This window comes from Tamandua tetradactyla, chromosome 7, assembly GCF_023851605.1.
Source record: "Tamandua tetradactyla isolate mTamTet1 chromosome 7, mTamTet1.pri, whole genome shotgun sequence".
NCBI classification, from domain to species: Eukaryota; Metazoa; Chordata; class Mammalia; order Pilosa; family Myrmecophagidae; genus Tamandua; species Tamandua tetradactyla.
The window spans coordinates 42,967,385-42,975,057 of record NC_135333.1 but is presented as its reverse complement, the minus strand read 5'-3'; the positions used below and the strand labels follow the sequence as shown (position 1 = coordinate 42,975,057).

Below are 7,673 nucleotides of genomic sequence, written 5' to 3'. Positions count from 1 at the left end.
TGGACATCCTTGTCTTGTTCCTGATCTTAGGGGGAAAGTTTTCCATTTTTCCCCATTGAGGATGATATTAGCTATGGGTTTTTCATATATTCCGTCTATCATTTTAAGGAAGTTCCCTTGTATTCCTATCTTTTAAAGTGTTTTCAACAGGAAAGATGTTGAATCTTGTCAAATGCCTTCTCTGCCTCAATTGAGATGATCATGTGATTTTTCTGCTTTGATTTGTTGATATGGTGTATTCCATTAATTGATTTTCTTATGTTGAACCATTCTTGCATACCTGGGATGAATCCTGCTTGGTCATGATGTATAATTCTTTTAATGTGTTGTTGGATTCGATTTGCTAGAATTTTGTTGAGGATTTTGCATCTATATTCATTAGAGAGATTGGTCTGTAGTTTTCATTTTCTGTAATATCTTTGCCTGGTTTTGGTATGACGGTGATGTTGGCTTCATAGAATGAATTAGGTAGCTTTCCCTCCACTTCAATTTTTTTGAAGAGTTTGAGGAAAGTTGGTACTAATTCTTTCTGGAATGTTTGGTAGAATTCACATGTGAAGCTGTCTGGTCCTGGACTTTCCTTTTTAGGAAGCTTTTGAATGACTGATTCAATTCCTTTACTTGTGATTGGTTTGTTGAGGTCATCTATTTCCTCTTGAGTCAAAGATGGTTGTTCATGTCTTTCCAGGAACCCATCCATTTCATCTAAATTGTTGTATTTATTAGTGTAAAGTGTTCATAGTATCCTGTTATTACCTCCTTTATTTCTGTGAGGTCAGTGGTTATGTCTCCTCTTCCATTTCTGATCTTATTTATTTGCATCCTCTCTCTTCTTCTTTTTGTCAATCTTGCTAAGGGCCCATCAATCTTATTGATTTTCTCATAGAACCAACTTCTGGTCTTATTGATTTTCTCTATTGTTTTCATGTTCTCAATTTCATTTATTTCTGCTCTAATCTTTGTTATTTCTTTCCTTTTGCTTGCTTTGCGGTTAGTTTGCTGTTCTTTCTCCAGTTCTTCCAAGTGGACAGTTTATTCCTGCATTTTTGCCTTTTCTTCTTTTCTGATATAGGCATTTAGGGCAATAAATTTCCCTCTTAGCACTGCTTTTGCTGCATCCCATAGGTTTTGATATGTTGTGTTTTCGTTTTCATTCGCCTCGAGATATTTACTAATTTCTTTTGCAATTTCTTCCTTGACCCACTCGTTGTTTAAGAGTGTGTTGTTGAGCCTCCACATATTTGTGAATTTTCTGACACTCTGCCTATTATTGATTTCCAACTTCATTCCTTTATGATCCAAGAAAGTGTTGTGTATGATTTCAATCTTTTTAAATTTGTTAAGACTTGCTTTGTGACCCAGAATATGGTCTATCTTTGAGAATGATCCATGAGCACTTGAGAAAAAGGTGTATCCTGCTGTTGTGGGATGTAATGTCCTATAAATGTCTGTTAAGTCTAGCTCATTTATAGTAATATTCAGATTCTCTATTTCTTTACTGATCCTCTGTTTAGATGTTCTGTCCATTGATGAGAGTGGTGAATTGAAGTCTCCAACTATTATGGTATATGTGTCTATTTCCCTTTTCAGTGTTTGCAGTGTATGCCTCATGTATTTTGGGGCATTCTGGTTCGGTGCATAAATATTTATGATAGTTATCTTCTTGTTTAATTGTTCCTTTTATTAGTAGATAGTGTCCTTCTTTGTCTCTTTTAACTGTTTTCCATTTGAAGTCTAATTTGTTGGATATTAGTATAGCCACTCCTGCTCTTTTCTGGTTGGTATTTGCATGAAATATCTTTTCCCAACCTTTCACTTTCAACCTATGTTTATCTTTGGGTCTAAGATGTGTTTCCTGTAGACAGCATAGAGAAGGATCCTGTTTTTTAATCCATTCTGCCAATCTATGTCTTTTGACTGGGGAATTCAGTCCATTGACATTTAGTGTTATTACTGTTTGGATAATATTTTCCTCTACCATTTTGCCTTTTGTATTATATATATCATATCTGATTTTCCTTCTTTCTACACTCTTCTCCATACCTCTCTCTTCTGTCTTTTTGTATCTGACTCTAGTGCTCCCTTTAGTATTTCTTGCAGAGCTGGTCTCTTGGTCACAAATTCTCTCAGTGACTTTTTGTCTGAAAATGTTTTAATTTCTCCCTCTTTTTTGAAGGACAATTTTTCTGGATATAGAAGTCTTGGTTGGCAGTTTTTCTCTTTTAGTAATTTAAATATATCATCCCACTGTCTTCTAGCTTCCATGGTTTCTGCTGAGAAATCTACACATAGTCTTATTGGGTTTCCCTTGTATGTGATGGATTGCTTTTCTCTTGCTGCTTTCAAGATCCTCTCTTTCTCTTTGACCTCTGACATTCTAACTAGTAAGTGTCTTGGAGAACGTCTATTTGGATCTATTCTCTTTGGGGTGCGCTGCACTTCTTGGATCTGTAATTTTAGGTCTATCATAAGAGTTGGGAAATTTTCAGTGATAATTTCTTCCGTTAGTTTTTCTCCTCCTTTTCCCTTCTCTTCTCCTTCTGGGACACCCACAACATGTATATTTGTGCACTTCATATTGTCATTCAGTTCCCTGATCCCCTGTTCAAATTTTTCCATTCTTTTCCCTATAGTTTCTGTTTCTTTTTGGAATTCAGATGTTCCATCCTCCAATTCACTAATTCCAGCTTCTGTCTCTTTAAATCTACCATGGTAGGTATCCATTGTTTTTTCCATCTTTTCTATTTTGTCCTTCACTCCTATAAGTTCTCTGATTTGTTTTTTCAGTTTTTCTATTTCTTCTTTTTGTTCAGCCCCTGTCTTCTTCATGTCCTCCCTCAATTTATTGATTTGGTTTTTGAAGAGGTTTTCCATTTCTGTTCGTATATTCAGCATTAGTTGTCTCAGCTCCTGTATCTCATTTGAACTATTGGTTTGTTCCTTTGACTGGGCCATATCTTCAATTTTCGGAGTGTGATCCTTTATCTCCTGCTGATGTCTGGGCATTTAATCAGATTTCCCTGGGTGTGGGACCCAGCAGGTTGAAAGATTTTTCTGTGAAATCTCTGGGCTCTGTTTTTCTTATTCTGCCCAGTAGGTGGCACTTGTGGCACTCGTCTGTCTGCGGGTCCCACCAGTAAAAGATGCCGTGGCTCCTTTAACTTTGGAAAACTCTCGCTGTAGTGGAGGATCACCAGCTGAAGCGGCTTGGGGGAGTGCCAATCCGAATCTCCCAGCCAGCCCGGGAATCCATGCGTGGGGAGGGTCGCTGGCCTCCGCGGCTTGGGGGAGCGCCTGTCCAAATTTCCCAGCCGGCCCAGGGCGCCAAGCATGGTGAGGGGGCGCCAGCCTCTGCAGCTTGGGAGAGCATCTGTCCAAATTTCCCAGCCGGCCTGGGGCGCCAAGCGTGGCAGGGGGGCGCCGGCTGCCGCGGCTTGGGGGAGTACCTATCCACCATTCCCAGCCGGACCGGGAAGCCACATGTTTGGAAAGGACCCCGGTCGCCAGTCTCCGCGGCTTGGGGGATCTCCGATCCAATTCTCCCAGATGGTCTGGGGGGGCCGTGCGTGGGGGGCGGGGCGCCAGCCGCTGTGACTTGAGGGGATCGCCTGTCCAATTCTCCCAGCCGGCCCGGGAAGAAGGGAGGGAGGGACTCCGGCCGCCTGCCGCCCCGGCCCGGGGAAGCCCGCGCCCCTCAGTGATCTCACCACAGTGGGCTCTCCCAGCCATTCAGCCATTCCAGAATGGGGTACGCTGTCTCCTTGGTCTCTGTTGTGACTCCGGGAGCTGTTCTGTACCATTTCTACTTCCCTAGTAGCTGTTCTGGAGGAGGAACTAAGACCCGCGCGTCTTACTAAGCCGCCATCTTCTCCGGAAGTCCGACATCCTTGTCTTATTCCTGATCTTAGGGGGAAAGTTTTCAGTTTTTCCCCATTGAGGATGATGTTAGCTGTGGATTTCTCATATATTCCCTTTATCATGTTGAGAAAGTCCCTTACTATTCCTATTGTTTGAAGTGTTTCCAACAAGAAAGGATGTTGAATTTTGCCAAATACCTTTTTCTGCATCACTAGAGATGATCATGTGGTTTTTCTGTTTGATTTGTTGATAGGGTGTATTACATGAATTGATTTTCTTATTTTGAACCATCCTTGCATACCTGGGATGAATAGTACTTGCTCGAGGCCAATCAGCTGTCAGGGCTCATGATAAATCGCAATGCATTATTGATAATAATAATTACTGGGACATGCGCGTTCCAACTCCAGGAATTTGTGGTGGAGAGGGCAAATAACCGCGGCTCTCCCGGCGCCCTGATGCTCGCACCATGTCAAGGCACAAGCAGGCGAAACCCCAGCACATCAACTCCGAGGAGGACCAGGGTGAGTAGCAGCCGACCCCGGAGTTTGCAGATGCGGCCCCAGCAGCGCCGGCAGCAGGGGAGCCCGGTGCTCCAATGAACCACTCAGACAACAGTGACGAAGCAGATGAGAATGAAGTGACTGCCAAGCGGGTTCGTCGAGAGGAAACTCATATCTGCGAGAAATGCTGTGCGGAGTTTTTTAACATCTCTGAGTTCTTAGAACATAAGAAAAATTGCACTAAAAATCCACCTGTCCTCATCATGAATGACAGCGAAGGGCCAGTGCTTTCGGAAGACTTCTCCGGAGCTGTGCTGAGCCATCAGCCACCTAGTCCAAGCAGTAAGGATGGGCACCTAGAGAATGGGGGTAGCTCAAGGGACATGAAAGAGAAGCCGGGCGCTGAGTCTGTGGTGTTCCTAAAGACAGAGACTGCCCTGCCACCCACACCCCAGGGCATAAGCTATATACCCAAAGGCAAAGTTGCCAACACTAATGTGACTTTACAAGCACTACAGGGCACCAAGGTTGCAATGAATCAGCGGAGTGTGGATGCACTGCCAGCACCCTTGCCCGGTACCAGCAGCCTCCCGTGGGTCCTCGAGCAGATCCTATGTCTGCAGCAGCAGCAGCTACAGCAGATCCAGCTCACAGAGCAGATCCGCCTACAGGTGAACATGTGGGCCTCCCATGCCTTGCACTCAGGTGTGGCAGGAGCCGACACCCTGAAGACATTAGGCAGCCACGTGTCCCAGCAGGTGTCTGCTGCCATGGCTTTACTCAACCAGAAAGCTGGAAGCCAGGGTCTGTCTCTGGACTCCTTGAAACAAGCCAAGCTACCTCATGCAAACATCCCTTCCACTGCCAGCTCTGTGTTCCCGGGGCTGACGCCCTTCACCCTGAAGCCAGATGGGACAAGGGTGCTCCCCAATGTCATGTCACGCCTCCTGGGGACTTTGCTACCTCAGGCTCCAGGCTCTGTGCTATTCCAGAGCCCTTTCTCCTCCGCGGCATTAGATCCATCCAAGAAAGTGAAGGGGAAGCCCCCGAATGTCTCCGCGGTGGATGTTAAACCCAAAGATGAGGCCATTCTCTACAAGCACAAGTGTAAGTACTGTAGCAAGGTTTTTGGGACTGATAGCTCCTTGCAGATCCACCTCCGTTCCCACACTGGAGAGAGACCCTTCGTGTGCTCTGTCTGTGGCCACCGTTTCACCACCAAGGGCAACCTCAAGGTGCACTTTCATCGACATCCTCAGGTGAAGGCAAACCCCCAGTTGTTTGCCGAGTTCCAGGATAAAATGGCAGCAGGGAATGGCATCCCCTTTGCACTCTCTCTACTTGTACCTGTAGATGAATCAAGCCTCTCCTTAGACAGCAAACCTGTCCTGGTAACAGGGACCCCCACTGTAGGGCTACCTCAAAATCTCTCTTCGGGGACTAACCCCAGGGACCTCCTGAGTGGCCTGTTGCCCAATGACCTGCCACCAGGGTGGAACTGCACTACCTGGGGTGGGGCCAAATCATAATTCTCCAAGGGTTGGTGGCTTCCAAGGGAGCAGGACCCCCGAGCCAGGTTCAGAGACTCTGAAATTGCAGCAGCTAGTGGAGAACATCGACAAGGCCACCACTGACCCCAATGAATGTCTCATCTGCCACCGTATCCTAAGCTGCCAATGCTCCCTCAAGATGCATTACCGCAACCACACCGGAGAGAGACCCTTCCAGTGCAAGATCTGTGGCCGAGCCTTCTCCACCAAAGGCAATCTAAAGACACACCTCAGGGTTCACCGAACTAACACATCAGTAAAGATGCAGAATTCATGCCCTATCTGCCAGAAGAAGTTCACTAATGCTGTTATGTTGCAACAACATATTCGAATGGACATGGGTGGTCAGATTCCTAACACCCCTCTGCCAGAGAGTCCCTGTGACTTTACAGGTTTGGAGCCCATGATGGTTGGTGAGAATGGCAGTGGAAGTGCTATTTGCCATGACAATGTCATTGAAAGCATTGACATAGATGACGTCAGCTCCCAGGAAGCCCCTAGTAGCTCCTCAAAGGTCCCCACACCTCTCCGCGACATCCACTCAGCATCACCAACCTTGGGCTTCTCCTTGATGGCTTCCTTGGATGTCCCTGGGAAGGTGGAGCATGCCCATCCAGCCCTGCAGCTGCAGAGCAGCCGGGAAAATGGTTCAGGGGAGAGTGATGGCTTGACCAATGATTCATCCTCAGGGATGGGAGACCAGGAGTATCAGGGCAGAAGCCCAGAAATCCTGGAAACCATGTCCTTCCAGGCACTCTCTCCAGCTAATAGCCAAGCAGAAAGCATCAAGTCCAAGTCCCCTGATGCTGGAGGCAAAGCAGAGAGCACCGAGAACAGTCGTCCTGAGACGGAAGGTCGGAGCAGTCTCCCACCAGCATTTATCCGAGCGCAACCAACCTATATCAAAGTTGAATTTCCTGGCACATTTGTTGGCCCCTCAGCCCTGTCCCCAGGCATGACACCTCTGTTAGCAGCCCAGCCACGTCGGCAGGCCAAGCAACATGGCTGCATGCGCTGTGGGAAGAATTTCTCATCTGCAAGCGCCCTGCAGATTCATGAGCGGACCCACACTAGAGAGAAGCCTTTTGTGTGCAACATATGTGGGCGAGCTTTTACCACCAAAGGCAACTTGAAGGTCCACTATATGACACATGGGGCAAACAATAACTCGGCACGCCTTGGCAGGAAGCTGGCCATTGAGAACACCATGGCTCTCTTAGGTATGGATGGAAAGAGGGTCTCCGAAATGTTTCCCAAAGACATCCTGGCGCCTTTGGCCAGCGTGGACCCCGTGACATGGAACCAGTACACTGCCATGCTCAGCGGCGGCCTGGCCATGAAAACCAACGAGATCTCGGTGATCCAGGGTGGCGGCATCCCTGCTCTGCCGGTGTCCCTGGGGGCCAGCTCCGTGGTCAGTAATGCCACCGTCTCCGAGATAGATGGCTCCCAGTCGGGTGTCAGTGCCCAAGTGGAAAAGCCAGGTGCCACGGATGTTGTTCCCAAATACCAGTTCCCTCACTTTCTGGAAGAAAACAAGATTGCAGTCAGCTAAGCAAAAGGGAGAACTCACAGTGAAGAAGTGCAGGCAAAGTGAGACCTCTAGCATCTGTACATTATTTTTGAAGAACCCACCTGTCTTCTGTGTTTGGTTTTTTTTTTTTCTTACTGATGTACAAATGATGGTTACGGTTTATGGTTATGACCGCAACCTCGGGCAGTCCTGCAATCAAGATGTTGCTATGCTGCTTTGCAAAAACAA

The 7,673-nt window shown here is 46.8% G+C and overlaps 1 pseudogene; it reads left to right on the top strand.

The window, feature by feature from the left end:
* Nucleotides 1–4,327: 4,327 nt before the first annotated feature.
* On the top strand, nt 4,328–7,466 carry LOC143689618 (sal-like protein 4 pseudogene; annotated as a pseudogene).
* The last annotated feature ends 207 nt before the right edge of the window (nt 7,467–7,673 follow it).